Consider the following 22,628-nt stretch of genomic DNA (forward strand, 5'->3'; position numbering starts at 1 on the left):
ATTCTGCCCATAACTACTATTACTAGAACCAAGGTGTGGACTAGAGGTGCAAGGTGCACCAATAAACAGCAATGTACATTCATTTAATGAATGGAAAATTAAGCAAACGAATCTCATTTATTTTACTTGTAAAAATGAAAAGGCACTACAAATTAATGACTTTTGAGTGAATCTTCTATTCATATTGTTGCACACCACCCCAATCGCCGAGCGATGCAAGATTCCAGGGGTTCTGGGTGCTTATCCTGGATTCATGTTTCCTTTTGGAAACAAGGCACTATGGTGTCTTTATGAGACATAGTTTATTTATACATACATACATACAACCTGAGCCTACAATGGAGGGGTTCACAGAATTAAACCCCCCAAAGGTCTTGTTTCTCTGATAGCCGCAGCCTTGGATTCAAACATAACTCAGATATTGCTCTCAAACGTTTCTCTGACTCTACAGCTTGCTGCTTTACCTCTGGGTCACATCACCCGCAGCGCCCTAAATTGGGCGCCCGCCGATACAGTTCACAGAAAGGTTACTGGGAGGGGGTGAAGAGGCAGCAGGCATAATCCAACCTGACCATTCTGTACCAACGCAACATCTTTGCAACAGGTCTCCAACAATGCAATAGGCCTTTTGCCCTCATTGCCCACAGAGAACTCTCCAGTCATGGTGGTGAAAGGCAAGCAAGGGGAGTTTATGAAAGTGACTGACACGTGATTTACTTTCCTTGAGCTGTTTCTCTCGCTGTCTGGTGGTTCCCTTTGGTGTTTCCTATACACAAAATCAGTTCAGTTTCTCTCCTATGGCTTCAGACTACCTGGCACCTAAGTTCCTCCACCTTGCTTCTTAAGATTAGCATCCATCTGTCTACCTGGTTACTCCTTTGCTGTGCCACTTAGTAGTTCTGCTTCATTCACATGGCAGTTAGGACAGGCGTAGCCAACATGCTACTCTCCAGATGTTGTTGGACTACCCTCCCATTCCTGACCATTGGCTATGCTCCCTAGGGCACTTGTAGTCTGAACAACACCTGGAGGCACCATGTCATGTTGGCTGTCCCTGTTAGGCTGTGTTGTATGCCTTTTAGTTTCTCATAAATGGGGGCCCTTTGTCCTGAAATGTCACAGGTCTAATCCTTGGGCAGTGGGGGAGTAGAGTACCAGAAAACCCCATGCCATTTGGATGAAAAACAGTGACAGACAAGAAGAGCACTTTCTGGGTCTCCCATTGAAATTGATAGAAAACAAACAAACAAAAGTAACAAAAATGTGTGGACTGCTTCCAAATCAGTAATGAAAGAAACAAAACTTTTAATACCCAAAAAGGCATGGTGTAACAAAACAATTGTGCCTGCCCTCCCTCTGGCATGCCTCTGGCATCAGTGTCTCCCAATGTGACTTTCCTGCTCTGTGTTTGCCTTTCAGAGGTGCCTGCATTTTACAGTTTTGTGCAGGATCCTGCACATCTTCTGCGTGTCCTCGTACATCAGGTGGCAGGATCATGGTGCATCCTGTCCCTTTCAGCCAGAATGAATGTTTGCATCTCTCTCGCTTTGGCTCGGGCTCTTGAGTTCTTCATAGTAATCATGAAAGCAACCCTGCGAAGTACACAGTGTACTTGCAGCTGGGGTCGTAAGCAGACAGAAAGGCCGTTGCTGAAAATAAAAGTGCTCCTGTCCTTGATGATGTTTCTTTGGTGCTCTTAGCTCTGCAGTTCTTCATGCGGTTGTTTTGATCCACAAGGGAGGGGGGATGATTTGCAGCCTCAAGGAACAATATGACCTGGCACGCTGCTGCTTACTGATATCTTCCTCAGACATGTGCAAATACAATTTGCCAATGATGATGTTGTGAAAGCCTCTTTCACTCATGATTGTGCAAATGTTTGAAATGCTTAAAAGCAACATCAGCAAAAGAAAAGTACTGTTTGTAATGGATAGGTTGTTGCCACGAGCTATTGATTAAACAGTATTTTAAAAAATAACCTTAAATTAAACACTTAAAATTCATAAGAACATAAGAGCCCCTGCTGTGTCAGGTGAATGGCCCATCTAGCAGCTTGCTCCCATAATAGCCAACCAGATAGCCTTATCTTCCACAAAGTTGCCTAATTCTCTTTTTAAAAACCATCTGAGTTGATGGCCATCACTCCATGTTGTGGTACCAGCTTCCGTAGTTTATGCACTGCATGAAGAATACTTTATTTTATCTGTTCTGAATCCTCCAACATTCTGGTGAGAGAGAAAGAGAGAAGCTTCTACATATCCAATTTCTCTACAGCATACAAATATCCTATACACCTCTATCATATGCCCCCTTACTTGCCTTTGTTCTAAACTAAAAAGCCCGAGATTCCTAGGAGAGTTGCTCATAGAGGAGAGTCTACTTTAGAAATACTGCAAGTGGTGGTGGTGAACCTTGCAATCTTCTTGCTCTGGAATGGGATATGTACTTTCTCTGGTCTCCTTCCACAATGCTGTCAGCATAGAGATGCATATGTGCCAGCTACAGAGACAGCTTGCACAAGTCCTGAGCAGAGGAAGGTGCAGAAACTGGATATCAGCAGGCTAACCCAAGACATTCCGCTGCCTGAGATGAAGGACAGGATGGTGCCTCCCATTCTGTTTACAAATACCAACCAGAGTGGCAACTGAATTGTAGTTCAACACTGGGAAGCAGCATCCGTGCCTGCATCTTCCACTATCCCTGAGAGCAGCAGGCAACCTGCACAGGCCTCATAAAACACACAAAGCTGCAGCAGTTGTTGGCATGTACAGTCCACCGGAATGCACTTTCTGCATTGTATGTTGCTTTGCAACCTAAACTTCTGAAACGTCAGGTCACGGGTGATGATTAAATGAACAAATATGTAGTTGTCAGATCTGATTATGCACATTTTTACTTATGCAAGAATTAGTTAAGTAGAAATTCAGCTAGAAGTGGGTTAGAAGCAGCCTGGGACTGCATGGTTTGGAGAAAAGCGCTGGCAGGCTACATGGAGATTTCAGCCTTACTTTGTCTACTAGAGAACCACTATCTCTCCCTGCATCCACCACCATTCCCCACCATCTTTGGTAGCTTGAGTTTAGACAGGCCTGTATTTTAAAATATGAATTTTATATTTATAGAGATTATGTATCTGATTGGGAGAAGCTTAGCATCGTGTAAGTTTAAAGCATAACCAAACCACACATTCCATTTCCCCTTTATCAACTCAATTATATGTAATGATGGCTGACTCTTATGGACCAATAACTGCATAAGTTTAGATACCATTAGAGCATCATTGTTAAAGTACCTAACATCACCCAAAATATCACAGAGGCATCTTGGAGTCATCTTTCTAACTTGTTGTCTGCAGTCTGGGTTCAACTGACCCTGCATGATGCAAACATGGCCAGTTCTAGGATTACCGGTATATTGATTTGCTTGACCAGCAACAGATATAGATCAAAGAGTAAAATCTAGTTGAGGGAGCCCTGTGCAAATGACTTCCTAGCAGCCTTCTTGTATGGAAAGCAGCACTGATCAGTCCCATAATAAATGCAATGTAAGCACTTAGGCCTTCTAAGATGTACAGCACAGGAGTTTTTTTTCAGCTGGAACTCTCCAGAACACAATTCTGGTACCTCTCAGGTGGGTGCCATTGCCATTATAGGAGAACAAGGGAGGTGGTGAGTTCTGGCACCTCTTTTTCTAGAAAAATAGCAGTGTGTACAGGTATATATGTTCTCTAACTTGTGCACTTCTTATTGGTGGTACTTATTTACATCTACTTAATTGTACCTGCCATACCTTTGTTTGTCTGCTGCCTCAGTCTAAAATGTAATGTTCAGTATCTAGGCTGAACATCTTTCCACCTAGCTTACATTATTTAGTTTTCACTTGATTGTTGGGTATGAACATGTCACCATGATAATTGGCGGTTTGGCATCACCATAATTTGAAAGCTAGTTCAGTGCCTTAGTTATAAGTGCATTCAGGATGGGGGTTATGAGTTAGACTGCCACAGTGACTGGGCATAATTAAAGTCAAATAGGCTGTAAGCCATAGTAGAGGGATGGGGGTGGAGCCACCCTGCTGAGAGTGAAGCTCTGCCTCCTTACCCTGCCCCAGTGCTGTCCCAAGTAAGCAGCAGTGACGCTGGTGTTGGGGGGCAGCGACCCTGTATCTTTGTTTCATGACATGCTAGCTGAAATCAGTATGAATGAACCTACATGGTATAAAATATATTGTTATGAGTTTGGGAAGGGAGGAGTAGGCTGCATGCCAATAGCCTTCTAATTCCTGGAACCAGAAAATGTTAAAATCTAAGCAAGGATTCAAATCCCTGGAATAGCCAGGCTAGCTTCCTTGTGAGGTAACAGCCTAAGTATTTCATTTCACTTTTAACTTGTATACCTCTTTTCTATATTACTATGCACAAGGCAGTTTACACCAACAAAATATACAACAAAGAACACAACCTTATAAGTATGGGCCATTAAGGTAACAAAGGAAGTGGTTCAGTGCTGTGGGTGGGTTCCCTTCCCTCAACTCACAGACAGACAAAGGCCAGAGTGGAGAATTGAGTTATGGGAGCTAGAAGCTGGAAGCAGCAGGCTGGGAAAACAGAAGAGACTGAGCAGTGCTTGATTTCTGTCTGAATCCAAGGCTGTGGCTACAGGAGAAGCAAGACCCTTTGGGGATGTGAATGCTCGGCACGTTCTCCATCATAGGCTCATATATGTGTGAATAAACCATTTATCATAGAGGCACCACAGTCTCCTCGCCCCTCATTCTGAAGCAGACACAAACCTTGGGTAAGCGCCTGGAAAACCTGGAATCTCTCACCACTCAGAAACTGGAGTGGCATGCATCAATATATTAGTAATACTGTACTGCATACACTTAAGCAGAGACATCACCTTGCTAACAAAGGTCTGTATAGTAAAGGCTATGGTTTTCCCAGTAGTGATGTATGGAAGTGAGAGCTGGACCATAAAGAAGGCTGATCGCCAAATAATTGATGCTTTTGAATTATGGTGCTGGAGGAGACTCTTGAAAGTGCCATGGACTGCAAGAAGATCAAACCTATCCATTCTTAAGGAAATCAGCCCTGAGTGCTCACTGGAAGGACAGATCCTGAAGCTGAGGCTCCAATACTTTGGCCACCTCATGAGAAGAGAAGACTCCCTGGGAAAGACCCTGATGTTGGGAAAGATGGAGGGCACAAGGAGAAGGGGACAACAGAAGACGAGATGGTTGGATAGTGTTCTCGAAGCTACCAGCATGAGTCTGACCAAACTGCGGGAGGCAGTGGAAGACGGGAGTGCCTGGCATGCTCTGGTCCATGGGGTCACGAAGAGTTGGACACGACTAAACAACTAAACAACAACAACAACAACAACAACAACAACTGCAAACACTATCTGAAACCATGTTTATAAAATCATGGCTGTAGAATGCAGGACATCTGGGTGGACTTTGCTTGCAGTTTTCCTCATGACACTTTGGTGCAGGAGGTTAGACTAGATGGCTGCAAGAAGGAACATTCCCTCCTTAGAATTCCATGACTGGCTTTTCTTTCATTCCATTTCAGTTCACTCAGAAAGCCCCTTTGCCTTTAGTTAAATTGCTATATAAAGCCTGCAGAGAGACGAGAATACTGAATTATACATGGTTTTTTTCCCTTTTCTTTTCCTGTCCCAGAAGCATTGAACTGCCACTTTGTGTATATGTGTGTGGATGTGTTTGTTGGCCTAACATACGCACCTTTGCACAGTGTGTGTTGAAAAGCAACATTTAAAGTGCTGCGGATTTTTGGCTCCGTTTTTCTTTTTTTCCTTTTTGGTGGTGATGGTGGTGCTTAGACCCAGGCACTGTTTGGATGTATGATCAACTGTGATATGAAGCTGATGAAAGAACTATATCAACAGTATGAATAAATGATGGCCCTAACATGAACAGCATAAATAAATGATTCCCTCCCTCTTCTCCCTCCTGCTTCCCCCCCTGAATATAAGATCAGTTAATTGAATGCCTAGTTAGCTGGATTCCCACCCCCCTGGTCCATATAAACTACTTGACCAAGCAAGCTTGCCTCCATATGGGAGCATTTGTGCATGCCCACCCACACAAACAGCTAGATCCTATGGTGCTCCTCCATGCACAGAATTAATCCTTCCATAATTGAAGGTTCATGCAAATGGTAGGGCAGGATATGATTTTAGATGACTCCCCCAACCCCTACACTTCCCAAAAATCTGTTCCAGAGGTTTAAGGAAGCCTCCAAACCCCCAAACTGGCATAGGAGGTAGTTCAACACAGCTGCATATTTTTTATTTTTAAACCCTACTACCTTCCTTCATGGAAGGACATTTGCTGAGCAGGGAGGAGTCCTTTAGGATCGAACCTTCTGCTTGTGTTCCTGGGGGTTTGTTCTCCCACAATGATATAAGCAACTGGCACTATGTGGGCAGTTTTATGCCCTTGACCAGGGATGCAGGAGGATGAGGAATCAGTTAATAGTGACCTTGAGCATCCTTTCTGTAAGCAGAATTCTGCTTATTGGTTCTTTCCCAGAGGCTCTAGAATCTGTGTCTATGATGAGTGTGTGAGTGTGAAAGGGGTTGTGTCTGAGTGTGCGCTAATAGGGGACTGGAGGGTGTGCAAAAGGCATTGTGCGCCCTCCTCGACAACTGCTCAGAACTTTGTGCAGATTTCTGAGCATGCAGAGATCTATTTACCTGCATTCTTGAAATATGTAAATACTTTTTGAAAAATGTGTCCAGGCTTTTTGGCTGACAGTTTTATGAAGTTTTTATTCCACTGGTTTTAACTGCTGTCATAATGTTTTGAATCATTTCATGTAATTTTACTGCTGTGAGCAGTCCTGGGTTCCCCTTGGGGAAGAAGTGTTAGGGTTAAACATCTGAAATTATAATACTCATAAACAGTAATAAAAAAGGGAGCCCATCCCTGCTGTAGCTTTTTTACAAGAACCTAACTAATTTTGTTTATTCAGAAAAGTCTGTTCAGTGCATAGAAAAATGACAACCAGCCATTTCTTACAGAGTTATCACAAAATCAAGCAAGCCAGTTTTTCAGGCTACAAGGTAGTATACTTAATGGGTCACAAAATGTGCGGCAACTGTCTTTTGATCCATAGGTCATGCAAAGTGTATGACAACACCCTTTTTACCTGAGGCAGCCTTGCATCAGTACGAGCAGACACAGGGACTCCATATCCAAATTCCTAAATTTAGGACTCCCAGATCCCTATCAGGAAGCAGGTATTCACTTACCTAGATTATGTTGCCATCAGGTCCATCAATCTATATTGTAATAAGCTTGAGCTAAATACAGATCTATATACGATAGGAGTAACCAAACGCAACATGATTGTTTAATTGGACTGGTTTGTTGTGGCCTGTGTCTGACGTTACATAGCTCCCTTTGCAGTTTCCAGCATAGAAACAGCGTTAGATAACTGAAGAAGGAATCTGTGTAAATTACAGTAATTAAGAATAATAGCAAAGAAGATTCATTTGGGGGCATTGTGTAAGCACACATCAAAATTCAGGTAAGTTTCGTGCCATATGGTATTGTAGTAAGTGTATGTCACGCCCCTCCCCCCAAAAAGAAAGTTTAAAAGGCTAAAGGCTGTTTAATTAGCCAGAGGCTGGGAGAAGAGGAATGTTTTTGCCTGTCACCTAACTATGTAACAAAAGCAGCAGGTGAGCCTCTTTGGGGGAGGTTGCCCTGTGAAATGTGAAAGCACCTTGATTTACTTGTGAGGAGGTTTACGCTAGGGAGGCATGCTGTGACAAAGCGTGAGAACTCCTGCATCATAGAAATCTGGCCTCAGTGGTATTTTAATCTTCTAGGAAGGATTGCCCAACCTGGCTGTTGGTTCAAACATGCTGACAGAGACGAATAATTTAAAAAAAAAATGTGAGGAAAACTGTAGTATATCAAAAGGGCTGTTGAAGGGGTGGAGGAAGGCTGTCTATGTGTGTGTGGGTGCCTGTGAATGCATGTCTTTGGAGTTCTTTGAACGGTCCACGTGCTCCCTTTATCTCCAGCTCTTGCTAAATGCAATTGCTTGGCAGGGGTCCACCTCACATGGTCACCTGAGCTATTTCCATTCCCATTTCCATGGCAGTGCATGAGAGAATCAGCATCACGTGGCTCCTTTAGTGGAGCACACAGGAATCAGTTATTATTGCTGCCAAGGAGAACGGCATAAAACCCAAAGTAATGAAGCCACATCAGCATGTAAGAATTATGCAGCCTTTATGTACACAGGGACAGAGATTTGTGGCAGGTGTGTGTGTGGGGGGGTGCAGAATAGGTAAAACCTCTGTGGAAATAACATATTTGACAGATCAGTAGCACATAGATCACCCCTTCCGCTGAATTACAAGACTGTTTTTCTCTCCAAGCTGCTGTTTTAGACTCCTGCCTCAGACAGGCCAGTGGTCAGGGATGATGGGCGTTGTGTTCCAAAGCTTCAGGAGGGCACCGGGTTGGAGAAGGTTGCTCAAGCTAGTGCAAAATAAAGAACTGAAAATAAAAAGAGACTGGTTAAAACTAGGGCTCTATGGGAACATAATTCTTTGGGAAGAAGAACCGATTAGCCAGCTTTTTCAAGTCCAGCTTCTTCTAGGATTGATCATGGCTGTGAAGCCTTAACATTTGAGGGGCAAACTACAAGTTACACTGTTGTAATGAAGCCTGGCGGGTCTTTTGTTGTTGCAAAGCACTACCTGCCTCACAGGAGGGACAGGAGTGCTTCTGTAAACATGGTTCCAGAGTGCTGTTAGGTGTGGGGAGGTAGAAGCACCTGGAGGGAATAATCAACAAAGCTCCTCCCTGGAGTATTAGTTCCACCAGAGACCAGGCAAACACAACTTCCAAGGGCTACTCACTCCGCAACTAGAGCAGGTGAACTTTTTCAGAATGTGGCTACATTCTGAGGGCTACATTGGCAGGGCTAGAGGCAAATGTGGGAAGAGCAATGAATGTGACTTGTAGCTTCATACATTCGGCTATCACAAATACCCTCTCTATCCTCCATCCATACAAGTGAGAAGCATAATTTCAAATTGTTCCAAAGACAATTTTGAGTCAGGTAAAGAGGGGGCAAAGCAGAGTGAGGGGTGTGACTTGGACATGTGTGTGACCTGATGAGAATACCGAGGGCCAGATAGTGATTTGGATTTGGCCCTCAGCACTGAGGTTCCCCCTCCCCCTCTCTACATCCATTAAGTGGTTGCTGTGTATTTGGCAAAAAAGTATTTGGCAAGCCGGCCACGGCCAGCTTTGAAAATACACTTCATGCCTTTACAGGCCTTTCCCCCTCCTTCAGATTCAACTTTTGCAAACACTGGCTCACATAAGGAACAGCATACATTTTCCCTTTTGACTGTGTTTGTGAGCAATGGTTTAATATGCAGTGGTAGACATTGCCAGTGCCTGAGTGACAGATGGTGTTGGGCATACGTTGAATTCCAGGTTTCAAATACAGTATTCTTCAATAATGGGAGGCATAGCCTATTGAGGGCTTAGCTGAAACAGGGGCCGCTTTTTGTGAAGCGCTTCACCTCAACTCATGCCCATTTTGGAGAAGTCTTGGGGGCCTCATTAACATTTGCCCCATCCACAGGGTGATCTTTCCCCTTCTGTCAGCAAACACTTTGCTGAGAGTAGAAGAGACAGTGAGGAGAAGGTAGAGGTGGGGGAGAAATTGGGTCAGTTAGCATTTTAATGGGAACCAACCTATTTGCCCTCATGAAGCCAAGATGCAAACTGAAATGCAGCTATCTTTCAGAATTCACACAACTCTGAATTTTGCGATCTGGTTCTCTAACCAAAATGGTTATACAATGAAGTATATACATGGGGAAAATGTCTATATTAGTGAAAATAATGTAAATAATGGTCTTATTTTAGGGGGAAATACTTGCAGAAATTTTTATATTATGCCAAACATCCAAATATGCATTAGGAGAAATGTGAATGTTCATGTGGATTTCCTTTTTAAAATTGCAAATGGGGAGAACTTCAGGCTGAAAACGTGAGAAACTAAAATTTATGGATTTGTCCCTCCCTGAAGACAAGGAGGCAGTGCCTGCTGCCAATGTCCGGGATCATCTCTGCTGCAGTTGAGCTTGTTTTGGGGTTTGGGGAAGGGTGTGTGTTTGCTGTCTGATGGCTGCCTTTGCTGTGTGTATTTCATAGGGTGCTTTCAATAAACTATCCATAGGCATTTCCCCATCTGTGTTGCACATTCTATGGTGTAGCCCAGGCAGTGGCAGCGTGTGGAGTGTGGGATGTGCTGGTGTGCTCCACCTGTATTTGTTTTACCTGGTTGTTCTGTGCCATGCTGTTGGTGCTCATGGCTACAGTGGTGCCCCGCAAGACGAATGCCTCGCAAGACGGAAAACCCGCTAGACGAAAGGGTTTTCCGTTTTGGAGGCGCTTCGCAAAACGAATTTCCCTATGGGCTTGCTTCGCAAGACGAAAATGTCTTGCGAGTTCCTGCGGGTTTTTTCCCCTCCCCCCCTTTTCCTAAGGCGCTAAGCCGCTTATCAGCTGATCTGCTGATAAGCCGCTTAACAGCTGATCGCTAAAAGCCGCTAATAGCGCTAATCCGCTAAGCTGTCAATGGGCTTGCTTCGCAAGACGAAAAAACCGCTATACAAAGAGCCTCACGGAACGGATTAATTTCGTCTTGCGAGGCACCACTGTATATGATTGGTAAAGTGTGTGGTACGCACGCCTGGAGTGCACAATGTGCGGCCTGTGCTGATAGGCTGATGAATTGAGCATTGCTAGGGAAACCACATGTGCCCTCTTAGTTTGCATTCCTGGGCTGGCGGTTGAGAGCCTCTTCCCATGAGCTACCTAGAATGGTGCTTAGGAATTCTCCCCTGTGTGAGCACCATTCTTGTGGCAATGCTGGCTGAGATGGATCTCTGTTTTCATGGTTTATTTTCCCTATGCCAGACTGGGACCAGCCCAGCTGGTATGTATCCCTAAAACAGGGTTTGGATCTGGCATACTTTACTCTGGCTTAAATTAAGTCAGTGTAACTTTCGCTGGCTCCCCATAACCAGGATTGATCTCTGAATTAATGAAGGAATAGATCCTTTGATGTCTATAAATTTAATCTCCATATAGTTCACTGAGCATTTCAAAGAGCTGTTCTTTTGTGAAGACTTGGTTGCGTATACAGTTGTCTTGTGCCGTATCTTACAGGAGCTAAAAGGCTAGCATTTTAGCATGGCAAAGCATGTTAAAGTGAATGTTCATGTGTGTGGCTTTGCAGAGCAACACAAACAAATAATGTGATCAGTAAGTGCATATCTTTGTAGACCTCCATAACAATCCTATCCAACTGTACCCCATGAGTAAGGCCCATTGAACACAGTAGGCTTTACTTCTGAGTAAATATGCACACAATTGTGCTCTTGGCCTTCCAGCATGACAACCTAATCAATCCAAGTAGGCAAAGAAACAAAAAAGACAAACAAAACTGGAAATATATTGAGGGGAGGGGATGTACGTTGCATAAAAAAATAGCATTAACCTTTGAAGAAGCAATGTGACTGATTAAGTGAGTAAAGATAAACAAGAGGGCTTGGTATTTTCATGTTTCTCAATTCTGTTACGGGAAAATCCTCCAGGGAGAACCTTTGAAGTTGCTTCTCAAAGTCTGCCGTTTGTGATGTGCTCCACCCTGTGCTGAAGGGGTGGGACGGTGGGGAACCGCTGGGCTTGGGTGAGGTTCACGTGTGCAGACCCCTTTCTACTTGAGACCGCTGTTCTTAGGAAGCGAGGCTCCCTCCCTGCCAACGTCTTCCTTCCTCTCCCCCCCTTCCCAGCACAGCTGTGTGTGTTGCTTCCCTGCACATGCTGTGTTCTTGCAGGCTGATTTCCACAAGATACTTGCCTGCTTGGGAGGCAACCCTGTCACGATAGTAATCATGAAATACCCGCAAATTATCCTAACCTCTGCCTTCAATTAAGATCTGTATCTGGGTGGATTTGTATTAAAATTACAAATCCAAATGCAAGGCCCAAAGATACCCTCCTCTGCGTGTCTTCTTTCAAGTCTGGTTTGCTTGCTAGCAATGCTTATAAGCCCAGCATTGGTTATCTGAATTTTTGCCAGTTGTGTTTTCCCTTTGTGTAGAACCCAATTGGCAGTTCTGCCCTTCAGCCCAGAAAGACAACTAACATGCTGCCCTCCCTATGCTTTGGACCGTCTCTATCACCCATCACCCTTGACCATTGGCTATGCTGACTGAAGCTGATGGGACTTGCAGTGCAGAACATTGGGCACCACTGTTAGACCTGCTTTACTTTCTTGCACCAGCTTATTTCCACCCACTAACCTGTCCTCTGTCCCCCACCAACAGCCAACAGCATTCACATACCACAAACCAACAGAGTGCCCTCAACTCCCCAATGGATCTCTCCAATGGATTTCTATCCCAGCTTTGAGAATCACTGAGATTCAGCACAACACACCAGATTCTTCAAGTTCATACAGAGGAGGTCTGCTATCTGCCTATAAGATCTGGGCAGCTTAAATGGTCCTATACAGCAGAGACCAGTTGGTTTTGACTCCTAACCAAGCAAAACTAGCTAAGCTTTAGAACATTCAGGCTGCGTTTATAATTTTTTTTGGATACTGCATTATTTTTACATTTACTGCTACATACATGAAGGCTCTCCTTCATCCTTATCCTTCCCAGCACACACCCAAACCCTCACTTACCACAAGGCCCACCAGGGCTGGAGACATTTAAACCGTAGGGCAAAAGGTTGTGTAAACCTCCATTAAGCTAAAAGCCTCCGCAGATCATAAGTTGCTAAAAACATCTGAGGCAGACCATATAGCAGACTCCCTGGTGGGCAAATGTTATTTGGGCACATGAAATCATGGACATACTTAAAGATCCCATTGAATTTGAGGTATGTGTCCTTGGGCTATGAGGTTTGCAAATGCTGCTGCCATCTGCACCACTCCCAGGTTTTCCATGTGGCTATGGAAGCCTGCCTGAAGCTCTCTGCCTGAGCTAGTAACATCCAGCTTCCTGTAATAATCCTATGGCGAGGCCGACTGCAATACATCAGACTCATATAATGTTAATGGGATGTCATGCTAATGGGAACTCGGAAGCAAAATCTCCAGACACATCATTGCAGGCATGTTCTGCACTATTTAGTGATAATTGTATTTATTCATACAGTTGTCATTGTTGTTGGAAATCTTCCTAAAAAAATGGAATGTAACAAAATCATGGAGAAAGACTGTACAGAAACAAAAAAGGTAAAGGTAAAGGGACCCCTGACCATGAGGTCCAGTCGTGACCAACTCTGGGGTTGCGGCACTCATCTCGCTTTATTGGCCGAGGGAGCCGGCGTACAGCTTCCGGGTCATGTGGCCAGCAGGACTAAGCCGCTTCTGGCGAACCAGAGCAGGGCACGGAAACGCCGTTTACCTTCCTGCTGGAGCAGTACCTATTTATCTACTTGCACTTTGACGTGCTTTCAAACTGCTAGGTTGGCAGGAGCAGGGACCAGCAACAGGAGCTTACCCCGTCGCGGGGATTCAAACCGCCGACCTTCTGATCGGCAAGTCCTAGGCTCTGTGGTTTAACCCACAGCGCCACCCGTACAGGAACAAAAGGCAACAACAAATTGCTCTTTGGGATTTTGTAGTTGTTGCAAGGGTGGAGGAAGAGCATCTCTTAAATACTCTGGCCATGACTGAGAAGTATTTTGACAAGATGTTTGCAAGCAACACAGTCTGCATGTTAGAGGAGGGGAGGGTGAGATTTTTTGGGAGGGCAGGGTTGTTCCAAAACATTTGGCTGTCTGAAGCAAAAGATAAGATGGAACCCTCCCATTCCTGTCAACACCAGCTACTGCTCTAGTTAAGGGAGAGGTACACATAGATGGTTTACAACAACAGTGGTGGTGATATGGGTGGCATTCAACTAAGTTTTACCCAGAGTAGACACATTGACATTAATGGGCCTATCTTAGTCACCTTCATTAACTTCAGTGAGTATACTCTGAGTAAAACTTAATTGAATGCCATCCTATGAATATTAATAATATTAGCAATGGCAATAATAACCAGCACTAAGTGTCTTTTCACAAGGGCCATGTGTTATTAGAAACCAATTTAAAAGACATTATGTAGCCTGTGATTTACTGCACTGCTTGCTTAATTACACTAGCGCTTTGCCAAAATCTGACCTCTAATTTCTTGGAAGTTTTCTTTCCCTGCAGAAAAGGCGTCCCTTTTTCTGCCTCATTCCCAGGACTCTTTGGAATTCCTTTAGGATTTTGCTGCGTTTCAGCTTCTCTTCTCTCATTATGAGGTGCCATGGGTGGTGTGTATGGGGTTTTGGTGGGGTTTTTTGCATGCAAAATATATTACATAGGATGGCACTTCTCAATGAAATGAATGTCCATTGGCACAGCCTCCATTCTGTGTGAACCAGAACCCTCTTTGATTGACTGTATATGGGCCTGAAGTGGATCAGAGCACATATAAAAGCCCTGCTCCAATGTCCCCACATGCAGGCTCCAGTTCAGACCTTCTCGCAAAAGGGGTTTTTGAGATGTGTTCAGTTCAGCTTGGTTAGTATCCTATGTACAAGAGAAAAAGAGCATATCTCAGTGAGAGAGCATCTGCTTTGAAGAAGGTCCCAGGTTCAACCCCCAACATCTCTAGGTACTCATGTTCAGCTTGAGGTCCACTAAGGCCCATTAGATCCTTTTCACATGTACTACTGGCAAGCTAGGTGTCCCCCCCCCATCTTATATCTGTGCAGCTGGTTCTTCCTGCCTATGTGTAGTACCTTCATTTGTCCCTATTGAATACCCTAACTGTTATGTACTGAAGTTCTCACCCTGGGCCAGCAGGGGGATACTGTAGATAGCTTTCACTCAGGTCCACATATACAAATAAGGGATTGAAAGTGATGTTCAGTGATTGGATAGTTACAGAAAATGGTTACTGTTGCGTTCTAGTGGAGCTCTATATAAGCAGGTTGGCTGAACCCTTCAGTTCAGTTCTGTTCTGGCCTGTGAATAAACAAGAGCTGTTTGAAGAATCGCTGTGTCGTCTGATATGTTCACCCACAACTTAACACTAACCATGCAGTTAGAATCTCAATGCAGACCTAAATGTGTGGAGATCAGGAGAGGAGGGGCAGGGGCAGTGTGCACAGGGATATTGGCAGAAGCAGCCAACACAGTGGAATGGCCTGCACAGCACTGCCCCCTCCACACCAGCCACTCCTGGACAGGGGTGGCTAGCCAGAACACACATACACATTGCCCCTATCCGGTCCAAGCCCTCACATGTAATTGTGAGTGCTTGAAGAGGACTGTGGACTTGTGTACAATATTGTATGTGGTTTTTGTGTGTGGGTGGTAAGTAAAAAAACAACAACAGTATATGAGATTCTGCATAACCTATGGGTAACTTCCTCTCACTTCCAGTAACTAAAGTTCATAAACGTTTGCAATTTATTACTACCCAAAGGGGATATTATGATATATATATATTGAGAAATATGCTAGCAGCAGTGCTCTGTTGCTGCCTTGGGCTAGACCTCTCATTCAGAAACATGCCCCTCCTTAGCCATGTGAACCGCTCTGTCAAATGCCTGTGAGAAAGGAGAGCACAAAGCAAATGAATCTATTTCTGTGCTTCACCACAGAAACACGAAGTTTTTCTCGTAAACCCTGCGAATGAATGTGGAAGCAGAACAAACCGAACCAAAACAAACACCACTTAAATGTGACTGCCAAAAGGCTTATATACCTGAAAATAAGCTGCATATGCCCCAAATTGCTCAGCCTTTTGCCCCAGGAGGTTTCATTTCAGAAGATTTGGATAATGAGAATTACATTGCCTAGACAAACCATTTTTCTTCCAAAGCATACTTTATCGATCCTTTTTAATTTTTTATAAGCCTTTGGAGAGGAAGGCTGTTTTAACTACATATATTAGGAATGAGAATGAGGTCTTTACGTGAACACCATGAACCTTGCAGGGGTGGCCCATGGCATGGAAAGAGCAGCGCAATCAGCGCTTTCTGCCCACATACCACTGTGGTGCAGAACTGAAAGGGCTTCCATGCTCCATGCTGCAGAGAGCCTTACAGTGGTTACAAGAAACAGAATAGCATACTGCAAATGAAGGGTGTGCATTTGTTTCAGAACGAGTGGGAAACTGAACAGAACAGGACCCGTTCAGCCCAATTTCCATATGTTGGGAAATGAATGCAGAGGAGTCTGTATGGGAACCAATTTCTTCCATTTGTGGTTCTGCTGTGGTGTGAGGACTGTCTTCAATTTCCCTTTTTCTTTTGACTTAACTTCTGACACTGGACACTCCCAGTGGCTGCCATTTTGTTCTTCCTAGGATGCTCTGGATGTTGTTCTGAGGTGTTCTTGGGAATGGGGGTGCTGGCTGCTGAGACAAAAGACAGCTCATTGCACTACTGCCACCATTGCTTTTGCAAAAATTAAAAGAAAGGGAGAAGGAAAGAGAGAAAGAGAAAGAAAGAAAGAACTCAAGATGAATGCGAGTACTTTAACAAAGTAATTACTAATGAATAAAACATGAAGCAAACTAGATTTTGACAAATGAAAGGCAAACCAAGTAAGAGTTTCAGTAATGGGTATGGATGAAATTCTGAAACGAACATACAAAAATTCCTTATACATCACTCTTGTGAAAAAGGCATTGCTGAAGTAAATTGAAGAAGAAATGTTTCATTTTCTCTCTTACTCTTTCTCTCCATGACTCTTATAGTTGTGCATTTGTTTCAGAGCCTCTACAGTGGTTCTCACAATTCCATGTAAATGTCTTATGGTTAATAGAAATCACAAAAGCCATGAGAAACTCCCACCACTATGGGCTACTTTAGATTAACTAGTCATCAGGGATGGGCGAGTCTGTCTCTCAGTTTCTCATTTTTCCAATTGTAAGTTCAGTTGCCCTCATTTCTGCATCAGTTTTCAAAGGGAAGCCCATTGCAGTAATCCAGTGTTGGAGTAAACTGTGGTCAAGCTTGCCCAATCCTGTGGTCAAGCATTTGCATGCTACTCTCACAAATGTAAACATTTTAATGCACACTTTACCCTAGTATATGCATTTTTGTACACATTACATAGCTGGAGAAGGGCAGCACATATTTTGGATTTTGAAAGATGTGTTTGTGTATGGTTTTGGAATGTTCATCTTTAAATGTGAATGGAATCAAATTCCCCTCCATCCCCATATAATAGTCACGGCTTTTGTCCAGCGGGTACTCACCGGAACTTAGTTCTGGCACCTCACATTCTAGAATGGCGCCATTGCCATTCTAAGAGAACAAGAGAGGTGTTCATGGTGAGTTCTGGCACCTCTTTTGCTAGAAAAATAGCACTGCTCCAGAGCCTATACCTGCCACCAAAGGTCATGGGTTTCATGCCTATGAAATGTGCCAAATAGGCCTGTGACTAGTTCGTTGGGTCACGGCTGTCCTCCAGGCCTAAGTAAAGGTGGTTGCAACCAGGGGTGAAACTAGGCTTTATTTCCCTTGGGTCAAAGACCCAGTTTGGAACCCCCATGCGCATTTACACACACACACACACACACACACACACACACACACACAGGCTGGGAGCTTCAATGGGGGCTTCACCCAGGACCAAAAACCTGACTAGTTCCCAGTAGCTATGGCCCTGATTGCAACAGACCAACAGATGCACAGGAGCAGGGGCAGATCTACTGTGAAACTAATGAAGCTTAAGCTTCAGGGCTCCTAATCTCAGAGGGGCTCCAGAAGTTACTTTACTCCACATTGCTTTAAAAAAAATGGGTCGAGTAGATCCAATTTGAGTTGCAAAAACTTGAAAATTGTAAGGCATAAGAAACTTTTGTTCACACCAGTGACTTTGACATGTGAGATAATCCAGTACAGTGGTACCTCGGGTTAAGTACTTAATTCGTTCTGGAGGTCCGTTCTTAACCTGAAACTGTTCTTAACCTGAGGTACCACTTTAGCTAATGGGGCCTCCTGCTGCCGCCGCACCGCTGGAGCATGATTTCTGTTCTCATCCTGAAGCAAAGTTCTTAACCCGAGGTAATATTTCTGGGTTAGCGGAGTCTGTAACCTGAAGCGTATGTAACCCGAGGTACCACTGTACAGCAATTTAAATCAAAATCTGAGATCATAGAAACATAGAGTTGGAAGGTACCCAAGGGTCATCATCTAGTCCACCCCCCTGCAATGCAGGAATCTCAGCTAAAGCATCCATGAGACAGGTATCCAACCTCTGCTTAAAAACCTCCAAGGAAGGAGAGGAAGTAGTTAATGTAGTAGGATGTAGTAATCAATTTTTTTAAGTTGTGGTGATCTGTCTTGGAACCACCCCATTGAATAAGATAACAGTGGTTATCGAGACCTTGTTGTAGGCTGCAAAGGGGTCCCCATAACAGTTCAAGCTTCAGGCCCCCAAAACGGTAGGTCTGCCACTGCACAGGAGTATTTCCAAAGTTAGACAAGGCCACCCATAGTTCATACCATTCTAATACAACAGTGAAGGAACTGCTTTCATGGAGGGGACGGAATCCTAAGAACAAGAATATGGAACATGAGAACCCTTCAGAATGGGAGAAATGAACAATATTTACTTCATTCATTTCATACCATTTGGATTGCAATTTCCCGAACACTTAGCCCTCTGCTATAAGCATAATGGGATTGCTGAAATGTGGGTTAGTAGCTGGCATTACTGGTTATATCACCTGCAATTTAAGATAATGGGCCTTGAGGAAGAGACCTAATTTGAAGAGAACTGACCTACAAAGACTCAAGTCATCTGGAAGGCAGTTTCTGTCACCGCTGCCATTAAGCAACATCACTCTTAACGAGTCCAGGCCATTGATGCAATTCACAGGGCACCACTGGTGCTCAGACATCATTGCCCTGCATAGACCCCCATGGAAATGAATACAGATGGGCAGCTTCTGTGCTTAGTGGATTGCTTCCAATGTTTGCTTAGCATTTAATTCCGTGCCAAAGCCCACATTCGCTTATCGTGGCTTTCCAGAAATTGGAGCCATTGCTACAAGAAGCCATGGGGAAGAATTGGAGACTTGATTAGTAAAGCTAACAATAAATAAAGGACTAAACTTTGATTGACAATGTCAACGTACAATATGTAAAAACACCCACTCAGATATTCATACTACATAGGATGGATTTCCCTATGTCCTTTCCTTTAATTAAAAACCCATGGTTTTTTGGATCAGGGTAATAAAGCTGTGTGAGGGGTGATTTAACCCTTTGCCCTATGCAGTTTCCCTGACATAAACTGCATGTATTTCCCCTTCTTCCTCCACTGTTAATAGCTTCAAGGGGGAAATTAAGTTGGGAGATAAGGCATGGAGAAAGCAATTAATTCACTCTTCCCCAGTGGTCCAAATATGACTACATTATGACTGTTTTTAATGAAAGAAACAGATTTTGGGAAACCCAGATCTCCTGCATCACTTGAAGTCTGACTGAATTCAATGAGGCTTACTCCTAGGTAAGTGTGTATAGAATGCAGCCTTAATAGGCTACTGCTGTTCTCCCTCATATGTCCTGGCACAGTTCAATTGGTTTGCCACATATATTATCTTCCTGCCTTCCTCAGAAAAATATGTGTAAGGTTCCCAGGAGACTCCAGATGCTTCCTGTACCCATGGGCAGAGCCAATCTGGCATTCCTGCTAGTTTTTGCACCATACCAACCTCCCCACTGCCTCACCTTTCCCGGGAAGCAACATTGACCCACCTGCCAGGAAAGTGCCCTAGTAACTTGACCCCATTTGAAGCATCAGCCCTGTTCGTTCATTCAAAGGGACATGTCAAGATGCAATGCTGGGGTGGGAGGAGTGGGCCTCTCCTTGACAGGTAAATTACCTTGTGTGTTTGATTTACATAAACACAAGTGTTTGTGCCAACACCCTTAAAATATATATAAACCAGACCAACAAATCTAAGTTGCCATTCTGAAAATGAATCCAATAAACACCTTCAGCTTTCAAACACTCTCAGATGACTAAATCAGCTTGCAGGAATACTAGCAGTCTATGCAGCCCCATGAGGAGGATTGAATGTAGAAAGTCTTCCTTATAGAACTGCTAACAAGTTCCAGATGGTGAATTGAGCAATGCACCTTAAAGAAAGAAGGAAAGGGAAAAAATATACGCTACCACATTGAACGGTTTTTCTCATGAGTAAACATATGCAAAGATAACAAAGAGACAGACTGATTCCCACTTTTTTTTACACATGTTCTGTATACAAAGAGAACTAATTAGGCCCATTGAAAACTTTATCTGCACCTACTAGACACTTATTAAAAGTGAGGTTTTCATTTTTTTCAATGTAGAGTTTGTGACATGCATATTCTGTAGTGTACATAATGTTTGATGTGCTGCAGGAGGTTGAGAAACGGCAAACGGAATAAACCCTTTTATCCACAGGATTAGTGAAGGACTTGTATTTAGGAATACGTTTACAAAGCACACAATGACCACATGAATAATGTCCCTTGGGCATAGTTGCACCTATGCTCTTGTATAGGTATTAGTAGAAATAAACCAATATTTATTAATAACGCTGTGTTAACTTTTAGTCAGCACAAAAACCAGGAAGTTCCGCTTTTGCCATGCAAATTCTTTCGTAACAGAGCTTTCTTGGTTAAAGTTGCAAAGAAATGAGAGAATAAGCTCTTGATAAGGCAATCATGCTGAAACATGTTAGGCACATATCTACAATAAAACATTTCCTCATTTTGGCATATTTGAGACATTTCTCTTTATCAACTTTTAATCAGAAAATGAGAAGGGAGACTACAAAACTGAGACTTTCCTATTGTTCTGCAGGCAATCACAAGGAACAAAAAGCTCCTATCTTATTGATGGTAGACCACTTGAAGGTACCGTATTTTGTTTTAACAAGTGGTACATAAATGTTGTTAAAGAAGATAGATCTTCCTTGCTGATTTGATGACTGCTGACAGATACCCTCTGCCTTCTAACTTGGTCTAAAGAGCAGCAGCTTCTTGCTCAAAATCAGAAACTGATGAGGAATAACAAAGCATTTACAAACCCATTTCAAACCTTTCCACTCAGCACAGGAACGATGGGGAGAGAGGGGGTGTTCTAGGCACGAGCAGGGATTCTGAGGGCAGGGGCAATGAGCATTAGTGTGTGGCTGTCGTGCATTATTTTGAATGCATGAGGAAGATATAAGAATGAACTCTACATCTCCTACGTGCAGCACCTGCTGCATCTTGATTGAGAAGCATCAACATTACATTCATGCCTTCTGCTGTGTTGGCAAGAACAATATAGTTCCACGTGATTCTGAAGAGTCTTGCCTTGTGCAGCTACTATACAGCATGCTCCTTGGAGGTCAAATCTCCTCAGCAACACCCCCTCTTGTCACATAGGAGGTGCTGCTGGTGTCCTCCCACCCTTGTTCCCAATGGATATCTTTCTCTCTCTCTCTCTCTCCCCCTCCCCTTGTTCCTGATGTAGACCTTCAGCCATCCTTTCTTCCCTGGCAGGGATGGGGCTTGCCTCAGGTGGCAAAATGTCTTGGGTTGGCCCAGGCATCCCCACCCACCTGCCTACCTTCTTACTCACAATCATTTCAGGAGGTGGCACTGGCTCACAGCCTTCTCCTCCTTAGGCTCAGTGTTGCCCTTGTAGAAATCAGCAGACAGGAAGACAGGGACAAAGGTAGAAATAGTTGGTTGCAGCTGTCATTGGCTCTGGCTTCATCTTCAGTCAGTCTTTCTGCCTTCCGACCTATCAGTCCCCAAATGCCCCAGCCCCCATTACTCTTGAGTACTGTCAATGTCTAATGATTGCAGAGGAAGGAAAAATATAGGGGGGCCTTTTTCTCTGTAGAAAAACTCTCTGCAAAGGAGTGTATAAACAATTGCGTGCAGTCATATCTGCAGCATAGTCTTTTCTGGACCCATCAAGTGAGATTGTTTATGTCTCTTCTCTTATGTTGCACGTGATCAGGAGTGTATATTTTTTCAGAGGCTTTTATGAGCTCATTTCTCCTTCTTTCCCCTCACACATTCTGCCTGTTATAACTACTGCATGGAAGCTACTATAAATTGCAATGAAAATGCTTATGCTTTCGGGGATATAAATCTACATTTGAAAATGGGAAAAATAGGATTATATTATTTCACAATGGTCCCTATGTGTACCAAGGCTGCCACTTCTCAGAGTTAAAACCAGCTATAATGTATTAACATATGCAAAGTAATTTAAATGTATGCAAATTGTCCATTGATTAAAGGTGAGGCTGTGACCTTAGAAGATGTAGTCAGGGGACAAAAGAATACTGGGTCAGTTGATAGCTAGTTATTTTGAAACCATTTTGTGTAAGTGTAATATATGAAATCTTGACTGTTTTAATTTAGAGAGATGAGGGTCAGGTCTTTGGTTGGTTGGTTGGGATTGAGTGTTCATTTTCGTTTAGTAACTGGTTGGTTGCCATAATTTTTGTGTTAGCATTCCATATTAAATCCTGACTTTTTCAGTTTGGGGGG

The 22,628-nt window shown here is 43.6% G+C and overlaps 2 long non-coding RNA genes across 3 annotated transcripts in view; one reads left to right on the forward strand and one right to left on the reverse strand.

The window, feature by feature from the left end:
* Positions 1–22,628, forward strand: part of LOC309351013 — a 224,287-nt gene that overhangs the window by 104,900 nt on the left and 96,759 nt on the right. The gene's annotated exons all lie outside the window — the stretch shown is intronic.
* On the reverse strand, positions 13,214–22,609 carry LOC309351019. Its single transcript, XR_014160652.1, has 5 exons — positions 21,703–22,609; positions 20,082–20,225; positions 18,864–19,128; positions 13,662–16,483; positions 13,214–13,299 (listed from the first exon to the last, which is right to left on the reverse strand). It is a non-coding gene; the product is annotated as an uncharacterized lncRNA (long non-coding RNA).

The sequence above is a fragment of the Podarcis erhardii genome (genome assembly GCF_964252035.2).
Source record: "Podarcis erhardii genome assembly, chromosome: 10".
NCBI classification, from domain to species: domain Eukaryota; kingdom Metazoa; phylum Chordata; class Lepidosauria; order Squamata; family Lacertidae; genus Podarcis; species Podarcis erhardii.